The sequence below is a fragment of the Stenella coeruleoalba genome (genome assembly GCF_951394435.1).
Source record: "Stenella coeruleoalba genome assembly, chromosome: 3".
Lineage (NCBI taxonomy): Eukaryota > Metazoa > Chordata > Mammalia > Artiodactyla > Delphinidae > Stenella > Stenella coeruleoalba.
The window spans coordinates 140,212,603-140,229,779 of record NC_137148.1 but is presented as its reverse complement, the minus strand read 5'-3'; the positions used below and the strand labels follow the sequence as shown (position 1 = coordinate 140,229,779).

Below are 17,177 nucleotides of genomic sequence, written 5' to 3'. Positions count from 1 at the left end.
TAAATGTAGACCACATTCATCACTATAGTTAACAAAGTTTTATTTTCTTATGAAGAGAATTTGTAAGATTTACTCTCTTAGCAACTTTCAAATATGCAATACAGAATTATTAACTATAGTCACCATGCTGTACATTACATACCCCTGACTTATGTATTTTATAATTGGAAATGTGTACCTTTCGACACCCTTTTGCCCATTCGCCCACCTCCACCCACCTCTGACATCCACCAATCCGTTCTCTGTAACAATGAGCTTTTTTTTTTTTTTTCTTTTTTTGCCTTTAAGATTCAGGCTGAAGCTTCTGGACAGGCAAACAGGCCTCTTTCACAGAAAGACTGGGAGTGTGTTAAAGTCAGTCGTGTGTGTGTTGCCCTAGGGGTGGTAGCCTTTTAAGCACTATCTCTTCGCTTGTTACAGGCCCGTGAGGCCCGGGAATGCAAGCCCCACCCCCCTATCAGGGCCAAGCGATCAAGAGGCATCCCCAGGGCAGCTGCTGCAAAGACCCAGACGCCAGAAACTAAAACCTGGGCACCAGCTGCGTGTAAAAATTCCCCTCTGAGAGATTTTGGTGCTCTGGAGGGCGGTAGAATGAGAATGCAGCGATGGCCCCGACCAGGATGAGAAAAAGGAAAAAAAAAGCGAAAGAAAAAAAAAGAAAAATGGCGCCCACGGGCTGGCGCAAAGCGGAAGAGGCAAAGGCTGCGCCCTGGTTCCGACCCTAGAGGGCACCCAGCAGGCGTCAAATGCGCGTCAAATCAGCGACCTGCCCCTCAGGCTGACGCTCCAAGATGAGCAAATGAGCCTTTTCTCCACAAAACCTGGGCGCTTCTCCGTCTAGCCGCTTCCACGCTGCGCCCTGGGGCAGGTGAGTCCGAGCTGCCAGCTCTCTTCTCAAATCCCTGATATACTCTGGATATATCATGGACATGACCCCTGATGTTTTCAAAACTAGGTGTTTCGGGGGCTCATCTCTCAGGTGCAGGTCCTAAAAGTTGGGGGTGCGTGAGGTGGGGCTCAAACCCTTCGCTCCTCAGGAAGAAACTCTGGCTTTCGGGTTCCCTTCTGACTGGGTCGCGGAGCTGGGGTCAGGGTGTGTGGGGAAGTTATGTCCTAGCTTCTCCTACCTGCTTTGATGTGAGCCTTCTATCCTTCACCGAGGAGTTTCTGGAGCCACAGCCTTTAGGCTTTTTTCAGAGGACGTTGTTGCACACGTAGCTGTAAATTGGGTGTGTCTGTGGTAGGTGAGTGGTGCCGGGGGTCTGTCTTTCTCTGTCGCCATCTTGAAACTGACTATGGCTCTCTGGTGAGCAGCGAGATGATGTTCTGGGTCACAGGGATGGAGAGTCGTCAAAGCGTTTTTCTACTGTTGATTTATTACGTACTCCAGGGGATAATAAACAGTATTTAACTCAAATATCATTTGTTTTAGCTCTTACTAGTGAGGAATTTTTAAATGTGAGCAGTTTTAGGCTTTCTGCATTTTTTTTTTTTGAAGGTTTGGGTGATGAAGAAGGGTTACCAGCTGAGTAACTCAAAAGAAGGTGGAGAAAATTTCACCTGTCTGGAAACGTTCCCCGGGGCAGAATGATTAGCAGTGGTGAAATCTGTAGTCATGATTGCATTATCTCATTTGAGGCAGGTTTAAGGAATAGAAGACAATTACTTAGTAGCAACCTTAAAACTGAGCAAAGGAATTTTTGGATAAAAGGAGTTCCGATAGGAACCTTGGTGTATTATATATTTCTCGCAGTACTTGTTTACTTACTTTGGTTTGTAATGTCTGGGCACACAGAAATTACTGTGACTAACTTACTAATCAAACTTTGTGATTTTCATCTTTATTTTTGGGTGAAGTGGAAGACAAAGTCATTTCTTGTCTGCCAATTTTTGGCAGACATTTTCTGTCCCATAGAGAGAAATTTGACCAAGGATTACCCCTGTATCTCCACTGCCAGACTGGGAGTTCCTTGCAGGAACTGTGTATGCACTTCTTTAGCCAAGATCATAGCACAGAGCTTACCTGAAGTAAATGTTCAATAAATATTTGCTGAATAAATGAGTGGATACATTTTCTCTGTGCACCTGTTGGTGTAACTGGTAGATGGCACAACATCATTTCAGCTCTCTGACAGTCTTGTTCTTATCTATGCTAAGATGATCTAGCCATGAGATGGATAATTGTATCTTTGGAAAGCTCAGCAATCTGTTCTTCGCCTTGAATCTTTGTCTTAGCAGGCTTGATGGGCTATTTTCTACAATAGACAATAGCACACAAGTTCTTAAGGAACTGCATTCAGGTGGTACATGCAACTCAAATACAACTCCCAATGCATACTTTCTCCTCAGGATTTAAAAGGAAGGCCCTGTAATAAAAGATGTTAACATAAGGTTGAATAAGGTGGTGGAAATGAAAAGGGCAAGGGTTTCAGCTGAAGTTGTATTTTTAACAGTTTGCAACATTTGCTGCTAATTAAACAAGCCCTATTTGGGTTTTCTAAAACAATCAAGTTAGAAATGAGAGTACTAGAAGCCAATATAGAACTGGAAATACCTAGGGTATTTTCTATTTCGGGGCTAGTTTGGATCACCTGAGCTCTGAACAATATCTGGGAGATGGCCCAGCATTCTGAATATTTTTTGCATATTCATTAGTTTAACAAGTAATTGTAAGCCAGCTATATACTAGGAAGTCTTCTAGGTGCTGATAGTAAGGCAGTGAAAACACATGGAGTTAATATTCAGAAACTTGTATGACTCATACTTTCTCCCTAATGCTTATACCAGGTAATGAATTAATTGGAAATTTAAACTAGTAATATATTTCTTTTTCCGGTATGATTTTCTTGTATTTGGAAAGTGCTTTCTTTTGGGTAAAACTGCTTTCTAGGGTGCTGGATGTAGTTATTTGTAATACCTGAACACTTAACTCTCATTGAGAAATTAGCCTTATTGCTATTGAATATATATTCCCTGAAACATATATCATGCAAGTTTTTCCAGATAATGGCAGATGTATCAAGATGAGATCTGGCCAGACCTGGCCTGGTGTGCAAAGATTCACCTGACCAAGGCAAAGTAATGTGCACTGAGAGGTGCTGCATCTAATTCTGCTCCCGTGAGCAGAGGGCCTTCACCTCTGGTACCTATAGTGTGCATGTGTGTATGTGTGGCCTCTTTAGGGTCATCTATAGTTCACTTAAAATATTGCAAATAGGCAACTTGCCTTCCTATTTTTGTTTTTGAGGAAAATTGTATTCTCTGTTTTTTTACTCTCTTTTACTCAACTTGTGTTTATTTATTCCTCATTTACAATGTGCAAAGGGTGAAGTGTTTGGGATATATATTTTATGGGGAAGTCCTAAGGCAAAGTCCTAGTCCTAGACCTAGAGTAGGGGTCTTTGTATTTTTACCTCTAATCTTTAATTTGGTGTTAAGTGAATGGCTAAAAGGAAGAAGGAAAATGTGTTCAGTGAACCCTGGCTTTAATTTGCTTGGGGCTTCTCTGTTGTGCCATCTGACTTTGAAAGTGGTTGTTAAAGGTATCTGTCTTCCCATGAACTCTTATCATCAACTCTTCATCATCACTGGTATCCCAATTAGAAAAAAAAATCCAGAGCAGATGTCTGCCAATCCAGTTTTCAAGTTCATCTCTGTTGTAGCAGTGAGCAGGCCTTCTCTTCCTGTCAATCACCTTTTGTAACCTGAAGAAAAGAGAGTTGCTGACTGACACCAAGGAGAATTTCTTTACATTCCATTCTCAGTATCCATGGGGCTCTGGGATTTGAGACTATCAAATTAGTGTCAATTTGAGACATTTCTGAGAGAAGGAGGAAAAAAAATTGGATATTACCTGAATTCATCTTCCATGTGGCCCATCGCTAACATCCAATCATAGCGGCTGTCAGTCACAGAGAAACGCATTATATTTCAATGACTGGGTATCTCTTTAATTATAGAAATGAATAATCCAGCTCCCCCAGCCCTCTTCTTAACAGGTGCAGCCCATGAAATGAAAGGCTTGAACCTAAAGGATCAACACAAACAGAATTTGCAGCAATTCCTATTACTAGTTTCTTTTCTATTGTCTGAACGCAATATTTTCTTACTGACAGAGGAAATGAATGAGGTCTGAAAACACTTTTCTAAGCTTCAGTGGCATTTAACGGCATTCCCTTCACCTTCTCAGGTTTTGTGGTTGTGAACAGCATCAGAAATTGATGATCTTTTCTTTAAAGATGTGTACCATTTAAAAAATCTTCCCAAGATTGAAAAATGTGATGAACATTAAGGGTTTTGAGCTTTCATAGAAGTAGCAAACATTGTTATAATATTCACTTTGAATTTAAAAATATTTTTATCTTTTTATTGATCATTCTTAAAATTATTTTGTGGTAACTTTGGATAGACATATACCCAGAATATTTAGAGTCAAATAAATTGATTTTTACAGTTTGTAAATTTTAGATTCTCCCTGGTGAGTATAAAGTACTTACTTAACCCAGTTCTCAGCACTTACAAATTACTCAGTTAATGATAAGCAATCATTACTGTTACTGTCATGGTGACTTCTCTACTATTATAGCCTTGCTTCAGTCAATATATTGAGCACCTACTATGCACAACATTGTGAAAAATACAAAGGTCAATCATGCTCAGATACTGACTGGGCTTAAAGTAATGGCTAATAATGGAAATAAGTACAATAAAAAATAGAAAGTAATGACTGTAGTGAGAGAGGCATAAATAAAGTCCTTTGAAAGTTTAGAAGCATGAGAAATAAATGCCTCCAGATAAAATCAGGGCAGGCTTCTGGTCAAAGTGACATTTATGCTTGCCCTTGGAGGGTAGGTACAATTCAGACATGTAAAAAAACCAGGGGTGACCATTTTGAGAAGGGAGAATAAAATGAGAAAAATTACTATGATGATACAAGACATGTATATTGTAAAAGAAGGACAGAGTGAGAAGTGTTTGCCAACAGAGGTTGAGCATATACCATGGAGAGCTTTGAACATCTGGGTAAGGAGTTGGTGGGACTTTTGTTTACTTAACTAAATGGAATTCATGAATAAGGTTTTGGGGACAGGGAAGGATTATGATTAGAAATATTTTAAGAAGATTAATTTTTTTTTTTTTTTGCTGTACACGGGCCTCTTACTGTTGTGGCCTCTCCCATTGCGGAGCACAGGCTCCGGACACAAAGGTTTTCAGCGGCCATGGCTCACGGGCCCAGCCGCTCCGCAGCATGTGGGATCTTCGCGGAGCGGGGCACGAACCCATGTCCTCTGCATCGGCAGGCGGACTCCCAACCACTGTGCCACCGGGGAAGAACAAGAAGATAAATTTGATTGCTATCCTTATGCTTTTACAGGATTGCAATTTCCTGTCAGCTTTCAGGCATGAGTATTTTTACTAATATATATATATTTTTCACCAAGATATATATATTCTATCTTAGTAAATAATAAATTATGTTTAATAAATATATTGGTAAATTATATGTATGATAAATTACATGTAAATATATAAGTATATATTAATTTATATAATTATAATTAGTGTATGTGTGTATATGTATGCATATATATATATTCTGTCTGCAAGGAAGGAGAAGGTTAAACAAATACTCAAACACCTTCCAATAGTAGTACAAAAATGGCTTCTTATAAAGCTCAAATTGATATATATATATACATATAAATATGTATATATTTATATTTTCTCAGTTTTTCATCTCTAATATTCATGGCACTTTGGCTATGAAGGATCAGGAAACATTTAAGTAGTATACATAAATGATAAACATCTTCAGAATATACACCAACAAAAGTATTTCTATTTAGCTACCTTAATCTAAGAATCTCATGAACTTTTCTCTAAGCTTTTTATAAATCTAATAGAAATTTAGAAAGAGCATTGTGAGGATTTGTAGCTTGTATTGAAGCACAAAGAAACCAAATCAAGTGCTAGTCTGAAGGAAATCCTTGTTTCCACAGAAATCTCATTCACACCTTATTAAATTATCTAAGTCATATTCTATAATGATGAGTACCTTCATTCTGAATGTAGGCACATGCACCTGAGAAGTGCAAAGGATATTGATTCCATGGACACAGACCACTTTACTTCACACCCTTTCCTAACATTAAAATCCAGGGTATTGTATGTCCAGTCAATATTATTATTACATAATAACGACTGACCTTTTTGGTTAGCAGAGCCTTTTCACACTAATAAACCCATGCTTTCCTGATGAATCAAGCCCCTTTTGGCTTGAAATGATGCATAAATAATCAGTAGATAATTTTAGGCTGATTGACTGCTGCTACTAATTGAGTCAGGTCAATTTTAAAAAGTCATTCTTCTAAATAGATTGACCAAAGAGGGTGAGAAATATTTATTTAGCTCCTAAGCACTTTTTAAAATTATTGATAGTATCTTTTTCCTTAGCTAAATAAATGATTGCAAGGAAGGTAAATATTTCATATGTAAATACCCCTCAAGCTAGGCACCCTAGGTAACTGAGAGAAACATGGAGGAAATCACGAAACTATTTTATTATATTTTAGGAAATTCCTTAACTAATTTGGGTGAAGTCTTAGGTATGAATGTGCATCCCTGAAAAAATCAGTTCTCTTTAATTATAGGCATTTTGGATTTATGTCTGCACTGTGTAGAGTTACATTCCATTAAACGCTAAGATGATAATATATAAAGCTCCCAGAATTTGGAGGGATTAGGCAGGGACTGTCAATTCAAGCAGAGAATTTGATCTAAATTCTAAAAGATTAAAAAGTTGAAAACTGACAGGAAGGCTAATGTTTTCATTATGATATGGTTATTCTCTAGCATGGAAGATATATCTTTTACAGATTATAAAAGTATTCCAAAAAAATCCCATTAAGGTAGTTAGACCAAGATAGTTCTGCGACCATTTACTTTACATAAAACGAAAAGAAAACAAAAAAGAAATCATGTGTTGATAAACATTTTCTACACTTTCTCTGACAATGTTTTATAGAATTTAGACCTATAAGATAAAAAATTTCAAGAAAATTTTAGAACTCTGATAATGGGTTTAACTATATGTAAATAGGTTATAGCACATAAATTACTACTTGTATATTATTTAAATAAGTGTCCTTTTGTGAACTGGTCAAAGTTTTTAAAAAAGGGAAAAATGAAGCACTAATTCTTCCCATATTACAAATATGAGTAGAAAAGTCATTCAGTACAATTCCTGTTTCCAATTTAGATGAAGGAAAGAATGTCAGTGATTCAATTAATAGAGGAAATTAACCTAACAGACTGTGGTCAGCAGTAGGAATGTGGGCATTTCTGGGCTCTATTTTATGCAGAAATGCTTACCCACAAGTTGGGATTTGAATTGCTCACTAAATGATCCTCATATATCCCCAAAATACTTCATATTAACCTGACGGTCTGAAATTCCATTCTGGGAGATTGGCTTTCTCTGCCTCTCTTTTCTTAACACAGTTGTTCTGTTAAATTCACAATGTAACTTACAAAGAGTCATATTAAATGAATTTGTGTTATGACCATATTAATACTTTGAGGTACATGGGATTTTCCTTTTTTTTTTTTTTTTTTAACATAAAAGATGGAATGATTATGGGCCCTGCCAGTAAAATCAGGACTATGTCAGAGGCTAAACTGAATGTAACAGAGGAACCAAGGAGACCTCGTGGGCAGAAATGATGTTGATTGTGTCAGGAGATATAATAAACTCAAATGTCTTTGGAGGCTATTAAAATAATAACGTGTGACTTACCGGGGTGTATCACAGTAGGGAGTGGTTGTGTGGGAATGCAGCATGAATGCCTTCCCAGCCTCAAAGCATTAAAAAATCTTTTTCTTAAACACTGTGCTGGTCAAATACAATAGGTCAAGGACAGATTGGTTAAGAAAGCTAAGGGTCCTTTGCCAGAGTATTATCTCTAAACTTAATATTTTGAAGTAGCAGAGATTTAAATGATGTGGAAATTAAAAACCATTCTTCAATTTTGAGATATCATCCAAGCCATCTGGAAATATCTGGGGAACTGGGAGAATAGTGTAATATTAAAGGTTTCCAGCACCGTATGACCTTACACAATTTATTTATACTCTCTGAGCCTTCCTCTCTTCGTCCGGAAGGTGAGGATAAAAGCAGTACCCAAACAGGGATTTAATGAGATAAGGTACACAGAGCCTGGTACAGAACTCAAAAAGTTAGCTACTGACTGTTACTTTATTGTTCTTGAAAAAAAATATGTGAATATATGAACTGCTAATTCACGGCAATCAGACCTTGACACAGACTTTGAAAAACTCATTTCATTCTAAAGATTATGCACTATTAAATCATCTAATCTACAGTGAAATTCAGTAGGAAGACAGTACATGGCAGGTCACTCTCACCTCTGCCCTGGAACACAGTCATGGTGAGTATTGGCTGTAGACTTACCGGGTCCTTGAATACAGGTCGTGATTCTCAAAGCTTTATTCCTGCAGGCCACTAGCTAGTTACGTGGGCTTGCCTGACATTTGTTTCATCTACGTTTCCTTTAAACAAGAGGAAAGCTCTACTTTGTTTTAAAGATTGAGACCCAGTACAATATATGACATGCATGAGAAGTAGAGTTTGGTAGGGTAAAATATCCCCAAAATTGTGAATCAGTAATTTTGTGTGTGTTTTATGTGTTTAATAATGGATTTAATTATTTATTGTCATACACCTCTAATCATTGCAACCCAGTGATGTAAACAAAAATAATTCCTTAGGTCCTGGCCTATTTTGCCAGTGATAAATCTCCTAGACAAAGTCTTTCATTTTTATTTATAGTATAATTGGTTTCACAGTCTTCTACAAAGCTTAGGGTTCACAGAATCAGTCTTCCTTTGTGTTACCATTGTGAGGTGGAGTGAGATACATAGGCCTCAGGGGAAATCATATCTTAGGAGGGAGGGTTGAGAGAACATGTACAGCTTTAATTTAAGTTTTTTTTTCCGATAGAATATGTGACATATTAGAATTTGCCTTGGGTTCAATTTGGGTCATCTTATTTTTAGATAAAGTAGAGCACCCTTCTGAAAGAGGGTCCTAATGGGGCAGAATTCCTTACATAATTGAATCTCCAGAAACTGGTTACAATTAATTCATTCACTCATTCATTCAGTGATTCATTCACTCACTTAATATATAGTTATGTAATTACACTATGCTGGACATCACACAATACAGGAACTAGGAATACATAAATAGAATGTAGCTTCTATCCTCATGGAGTTCAGTTAGTTGAGGATGACAAAACATAGTCTACAAATTGCAGTTGTTTGGTACATGCTCTGAGAAAGATGTGCTAAAAAAACTGATGAACAAAGAAGTTTTCCCATTAAGTTGATGCCTAGGCTGAATCATAAAGGAGTGTAGTGTGAAGGTGAAATTTTACTAATATAATATAGCTTTGTGCCTTTCAGACCAATGGAAGGATTGCACTTCTGTGCCCACTGTGAAGTTAGGCGTGGGAATGCACCTGAGTTGGTCAATGAAATATGTGGGGTTGATGTATGTGTATCACTTCCAAGCAGTGGGTTTAAGAACCACTTAAACTGCAGACACACAGGTTTCTACGTAGCCTCCATCTGCCTAGGTACCTGAGAGGCTATAATGAATAGTACCACACCGGCTGACTAAGTTGTGCACGTACCTTATATTGTGTTAAACTACGATGATTGATAGAAAAACTGTGGGGTGGAGATTGGAGGTGAGATATTAGTATTTGAGGCAGATGTTAAAAGATGTGGAAAAGAACTAACTTGGTAGTAGTGGAGAACATGTCAGAGAGTAGCAGAAGATGCTAGAGAGGCAGGTGGAACAGGATCTTAAAGGACATTGTATGTCTTGCTAAGGAGTCTTGGACTATTGACGTATTCTAAGCAGGGGAGTGGCATAACCTGTTTCGTATTTTAGCAAGGTGATTCTGGTAGCAGAGCAGGAGGTGAATTGAAAGGACAGGCTGTAAGTCAAGAATGCTGCCACAACCCAGGTAAAAATGATAATTTTCTGAACTAAGGTAGTTGTGATAGCAGTAAATAAGAAGGAATCAATGAAATAAACAAGATTTTGTGATTGAGTGTATGCATGGAGAGTGTGGGAAATGAAGTTACCCTGGATCACTTTCAGGTTTCTAAATTAGGTGGTTGGGAAAAAGGTAGTGTTACTTTACAGATGTTGTGAATAGTCAAGGAGAATCAGTTCACACAGCAAAGTTTAAATGTGTGCATGCTGTATTTAATAAGACTGAACGTCCAGGATGGATAAGCAGGACGGAAGAACAGATCTACAGCTCAGAATCAGGACTGAGGTAAATATTTGGGAATCTACCCATTGACAATGAGAAGTGTAAGGAGAAGAAAAGTGGTTCAAGGGTAGAAACCTGAGATAAATACATTGTCATTTTTAGGACCAAAAAACCCCCACAAAAACAGAAGTTTTATATGACAGTCAATTGACACATCCACTTTTGATTTTTCTTAGCAAAACAAACCCTTTATTGAAACATCAATAAAATAACAAAATTCCAGTATTTAAGTCAGGAGAGTGAAATACCATGGAAAATAGAAATATAAGAAAAATAAATTCTAGGCATTTTTTAGATTACATAATTATTCTCTATTATTTTCTCTTTTTTATTAGGTATTGATTAATTATATAAAATTTATTTTGAACCTGTGTATTAGGCAATACATTATATTGTAGATATAGACTTTGAGATGAATAAAATAAACATGACTGCTGCCTCTATTAAACATATATCTAGGTGGGTGCATGGTTGGGGAAGGTAGAAAAGAGATGATAAAGTCACAGTGATCATACAAATAAACAGAATATCATAGCTGTGAAATTCTAGGGAAGGTTATCTTAAGGAGACTCAGAAGTTTTATCTGTGATTGAGATGGGCTCTCTGCTCTATTCCTAAGTGGGCCCTTTTATCCTTAGAAGGAGCTTGGAACAGGGAGAGCTGTCCAAGAAGTCAGCTGCTGTACTACTTGGGATGTTTCAATCCCAAGTTTACTCACACAGGTTTTTGGGAGGACAGGCTTTTTCCCTTTGTGTGTCCATTATGCTTTCTAGTCATAACAATGGATTGAACAAATGCAAAAAATGTGTGGGTATAACATGTTTATTGTCAATAATATCTAATCAAATCACTAAAAGAAATATTTTTTTCTGTGAACAGGTGTATTTTTTCCTCAAATGCTCCTTGTTATTTTATGCACTACAACTCAAATTCTTTTCTTTGTGAACTTATTTGTGAGGTACATTTCCCTCCCAAACTCTTCCCCAGATCTTTCTCCGAAGTAAAGCTAACTAGGGTGACTTTAATTATTAATTATGGGTTTCATTGCAAGTGCTTATTCTCCACTGTAATATTATTACTTAAGGGTACAGCTCCTATTACCAAGACAACAGAAGGTGACATGTGCACAGTTAAGCCTTTACTTAAATAGTCACTCTTTAATAAAATGTTCACTGTCGTCTTTTTGCTCCTCCTGGAGATGAAAGAATGCAAAATATTCCATTCATATTGTATGTTCCAATAGAATATACATTTTTCCCCATCTCCCTACATTGTCTGTGTTTTCAAATGATCTTACTCATATTAATGTTCTTTTTATAATTAAGTAACTTATTTTTTTCCTACAACTCTGAGTTCTTCTACTCTTCCAATTAAAAGATTTGCTGTGTTCCAGACTGATCATGTAATAGTCACCACTGAATTTGGGGTTACAAATATCATTAAAAAAACACTAACATACATAACTACTTCCTTTTTCTTTTTTCAATCAACCGAGTTACCCTGTGTAGATTATTTCTTTAGGGGACGTTGTTATTAATTGTGATGGACATATTTTGGGTTTTAGTGACTCATTGTCACTACTTTGGATCACAGCACTGATTTTAGTGGGGAGGATTACCTTGTACCCCTCTGCGTAGTCTTGAGGGGACTGTACCTCAGGATAATATTACAGTAAAGTGCCTTCCTAATATGTCTAAAGTCAGTTGAAATACCTTCTTCCAGGGGCTAATGCCAGCTGAAAAAGAACATGTCCCACTCATACCCCGCAATTGCATTAAAAAAAAAACAGCTTTATTGATATATGATTCACTTATCATAAAATAATACCTTTAAGCGTACAATTCAGAGGTTTTAATATATTCACATAATTTTGCAACCATCATCACTAACTAATTTTAGAACATTTTCATCCTTCCTGAATGAAATCCTCAAACCACCCCTTAGCAGTTCGCTGTCAATTCCTTTCTCCCCACCACCCTCTGGCAACTACTAATCTACTTTCTGCCTCTATGTATCTGCCTATTAAGGGCATTTCCTACTATATGTGATCTTTTATGACTGGCTCCTTTCATTTAGCATGTTTTCAAGATTCATCCATGTTATAACATTTGCCATTACTTTACACTCTTCTATTGGTGAATGGTATTCCGTTGTATGGATGTTCCATTTTTCTTCATCCATTCATCAGTTGATGGACATTTGGGTTATTTCCACTTATTGAATATTATAGATGCTGCTGCTATGAACATTTCTATATAAGTTTTAGTATAGACATGTGTTTTCATTTCTCCTGGGTATATACCTAAGGGTGGAATTGCTGGACCATATGACAGCTATAGTTTAACCCTTGGAGGAACTGCCAAAGTTTTCCAGAGTGGCTGCACCATTTGACATACCAGCCAGCAACAGGTGACGATTCCATTTTTTCCACAACATTGCCAGTGCTTGCTATACTTTTGACAGTAGCAGTCCTAGTGTGTGTGAAGTGGAATCTCCTTGAGGTTTTGATTTGCATTTCCTTGATGGCTAATGATGCTGAGGATCTTTTCATATACTTACTTTCCCTTTGTGTATCTTTGGAGAAATGTCTATTAAAATCACTTGCCCAGTTTTTAGTTGGATTTATTTATCTTTTAGTTGTTGAGCTGCAAGTATTCTTTATGTACTTTGGACATGAATCCTTAACAGATATATGATTTTCTCCAATTTTCTGGCTTATACTCTTAACTTGTTGCTGTTCTTTTCAACTCAAAAACTTTTAATATTGATTACGTCCAAATTATCTGTTTTTTCTTTCTCTCTTTGCACTTTTGCTGTCATATCTAAGAAGCCATTGCCTAACCTAAGATCACAGAGATTTATAAAGATGTTTTCTCCTAAGAGTTTTATAATTTTCTCTTTTAAATTTAGGACTTTGGTGCATTTTGAGATAATATGTGTGTATGGCCTATGTTAGGCATGCAGCTACTTTGCTGCATGTGCATATTTTGCATGTGCATATTCAAGTTGCATATACTTTGCATGTGCATATTCAAGTTGTCCAAACACTATTTTTTTTTTTAAAAAACCCAACAAACCCCATGATTCTTTCCCAATTAGTTTTCTTGGCATCATTGTCAAAAACCAATTGACTATAAATGGGAGGGTTTATTTCTGAACACTTGATACTATTTCATGACCTATACGTCTATACATATGCCAGTAACACTCTGTCTTGATTACTATAGCTTTGTAGACAATTTTGAAATTGGGAAGTGTGAGTCATCCACCTTTCTTGTTTTTCTGGAAGATTGTTTTGTCTTTGGGCTTCCTTGCATTTCCATACAAATTTTGGGATAAGCTAGACATCTGTAAAAAAATTTGATGGTAAATATTTTGAATCTGAAAATTAATTTGGAGAGTATTGTCAGCTTAACAACATTAAACCTTATGAGTCATAATCATGGGATGTTTTTCCATGTATTTAGGTCCTTGTTAAGATTTTTCATAATATTTTGTGGGGTTTTGTTAAGTATACAATTTTGGTTTTGGTTTTGTTAAGTATACAATTTTTTGTACTTAAATTCCTAAGTATTTTATTCTTTTTGATGCTATTATAAATAGAATTTTTAAAATTCATTTTTGGATATTCCATTGCTAGTATATAGAAATGCTATTAAGTTTCTATGTTTTTGTTTTTTGTTTCTTTTTTACCCTGCAACCTTCCTCAACTTAGTTTTTAGTTCCAATAGCAATTTAGTGAGTTCCTTAGGATTTTCTATAAACAAAATCATGTAATCTGCAAACTGAGTTTTACTTCTTCCTTTCTGATCTGGATGCCTTTTATTTCTTTTTCTTTCTTAGTTGGTCATGATAGAATCTTCTGTACAATGTAGGACAGGAGTGGTGAGAATAGACATTGTTCTCTTGTTCTTGATCTTTGGTGGAAAGCATTCAGTCTGTCACCACTAAGTATAATGTTAGCTGTATTTTGTTTTTTGTTTGTTTGTTTGTTTTTGGTAGATGCTTTTTTAGGTTCAAATTCCCCTCTATCCCTAGTTTGTTAAGAGTGTTTATCATGAAAGGGTAATCGATTTTCCCAATGCTTTTTCTGAATGTATTAAAGTGATTCTGTTGTTTATGTCTTTTATACTGTTAACATAGTGTATTACATTGATTGACTTTTCAGGTGCTAAACCAACATTACACTCATGGGATATATTCTAATTGGTCAGAGTTTATAATTGTTTTTATATTTGCTGAATTTGGTTTGCCAGTATTTTCTTGAGGACTTTTGCATCTATATTCAAAGGGGATATTAGTTGATACTTATAATGTCTCTGTCTGGTTCTAGTATTAGGGTCTCATAGAATGAATTGGGAACTTTTTTTTTCTATTTTATGGAAGATTTGTGGAAGATTGGTATTATTTCTTCTTTAACTGTCTAGTAGAATTCACTAGTAGGCTATTTCGGCTTGAGATTTTCTTAGAAGTGTTTTGATGAGTAACTCAACTTTTTTACATTTATAGACCTATTGATTCAGAACTTCTATTTATTCTTGAGTTAGTTTCAGTAGTTTCTGTCTTTCTCAGAAGTTGTCAATTTCTTGTAGGCTATCTAATTTATTGGAAAACACTTTTTCATAGCATTTTTTTATAATAATATTTGCTGGCATTTATGTCCCCTTTTTTAATCCACAAGTTTAGTAATTCAATTCTTCTCATTTTCATTGCTCAGTCTAGCTAAAGATTTGAAAATTTTATTACTCTATTTAAAGAATGGTTTCGGTTTTGTTGATTTTCTCTGTTATTTTCTCTACCTCATTTATTTCATCCCTAATCTTTATGATTTCCTTCCATTTTCCCTGGGTTTAGTTTGCTCTTATTTTTCTAGTTCCTCAAAGTAAAAGATTAGTTTAAAATGCGATACCTTTCTCCTTTTTTTAATATAGGCATGTACATCTACAAATTTCCCTCTAGGAATTGCTTTAGCTAAATCCCAGGACTTTGGTATGCTGTGTTTTGCTTTCATTTATCACAAGGTATTGACATTTTCCAACGTGATTTCTTCTTTCACCCATTAGTTATATAAGATTATGTTGTCTAATTTTGGCATATTACTGAGTTTTCCAAAGTTCCTTCTGTTATTGACTTCTAATTTTATTCCATTGTGATAAGAAAACATATACTGTATGATTAAATTTTCTGATTCACTGTGGATTGTTTTATGACCTAACATATAATGTTTACTGGACAATGTTTGATGTTCATTTAAGAAGAATATGTATTTTGCCATTGTTGAATGGAGTGTTCTAGAGATGTCTCTTAGGTCTAAATAATTCATAGTGTGGTTCAAGTCCCTTATTCCTTCATTAACCTGCTGCCTACTTGTTCTATTCATTTTTTTTTTGTTTGTTCTTAATGTACAAGTTATTTATCAGCTCATTTTTTTTAACATCTTTATTGGAGTATAATTGCTTTACAATTGTGTGTTAGTTTCTGCTTTACAACAGAGTGAATCAGTTATACATATACATATGTTCCCATCTCTCTTCCCACTTGCGTCTCCCTCCCTCCCACCCTCCCTATCCGACCCCTCTAGGTGGTCACAAACCACCTAGCTGATCTTGTGCTGTGCGGCTGCTTCCCACTAGCTATCTACTTTACATTTGGTAGTGTATATATGTCCATGTCACTCTCTCACTTTGTCACAGCTTACCCTTCCCCCTCGCCATATCCTCAAGTCCATTCTCTAGTAGGTCTGTGTCTTTATTCCCATCTAGCCCCTAGGTTCTTCATGACTATTTTGTTTTCTTAGATTCCATGTATATGTGTTAGCATACGGTATTTGTTTTTCTGACTTACTTCACTCAGTATGACAGACTCTAGGTCCATCCACCTCACTACAAGTAACTCAATTTCGTTTGTTTTTATGGCTGAGTAATATTCCATTGTATATATGTGCCACATCTTCTTTATCCATTCATCTGTTGATGGACACTTAGGTTGCTTCCATGTCCTGGCTATTGTAAATAGTGCTGCCATGAACATTGTGGTACACGACTCTTTTTGAATTATGGTTTTCTCAGGGTATATGCCCAGTAGTGGGATTGCTGGGTCATATGGTAGTTCTATTTTCAGTTTTTTAAGGAACGTCCATACTGTTCTCCATAGTGGCTGTATCAATTTATATTCCCACCAACAGTGCAACAGTGTTCCCTTTTCTCCACACCCTCTGCAGCATTTATTGTTTCTAGATTTTTTGGTGATGGCCATTCTGACTGGTGTGAGAAGGTATCACATTGTAGTTTTGATTTGCATTTCTCTAATGATTAATGATGCTGAGCATTCTTTCATGTGTTGGCAGTCTGTATATCTTCTTTGGAAAAATGGCTGTTTAGGTCTTCTGCCCATTTTTGGATTGGGTTGTTCGTTTTTTTGATATTGAGCTGCATGAGCTGCTTGTATATTTTGGAAATTAAACCTTTGTCAGTTGCTTCACATGCAAATATCTTCTTCTGAGGGTTATCCTTTCGTCTTGTTTATGTTTTCCTTTGCTGTACAAAAGCTTTTAAGTTGCATTGGGTACCATTTGTTTATTTTTGTTTTGATTTCCATTTCTCTAGGAGGTGTGTCAAAAAGGAACTTGCTGTGATTTATGTCATAGAGTGCTCTGCCTATGTTTTCCTCTAAGAGTTTTATAGTGTCTGGCCTTACATTTAGGTCTTTATTCCATTTTCAGTTTATTTTCGTGTATGGTGTTAGGGAGTGTTCTAATTTCATTCTTTTACATGTAGCTGTCCAGTTTTCCCGGCATCACTTATTGAAGAG

At 36.2% G+C, this 17,177-nt stretch overlaps 1 long non-coding RNA gene across 1 annotated transcript in view; it reads left to right on the top strand.

Annotated features, from left to right (window-relative positions):
* The first annotated feature begins 263 nt into the window (after window positions 1–263).
* LOC307185042 overlaps window positions 264–17,177 on the top strand; it is a 191,561-nt gene continuing 174,647 nt past the window's right edge. Inside the window, exon 1 of the long non-coding RNA XR_013827862.1 lies at window positions 264–868. This is a non-coding gene — a long non-coding RNA (uncharacterized lncRNA). The remainder of the gene's footprint in view (window positions 869–17,177) is intronic.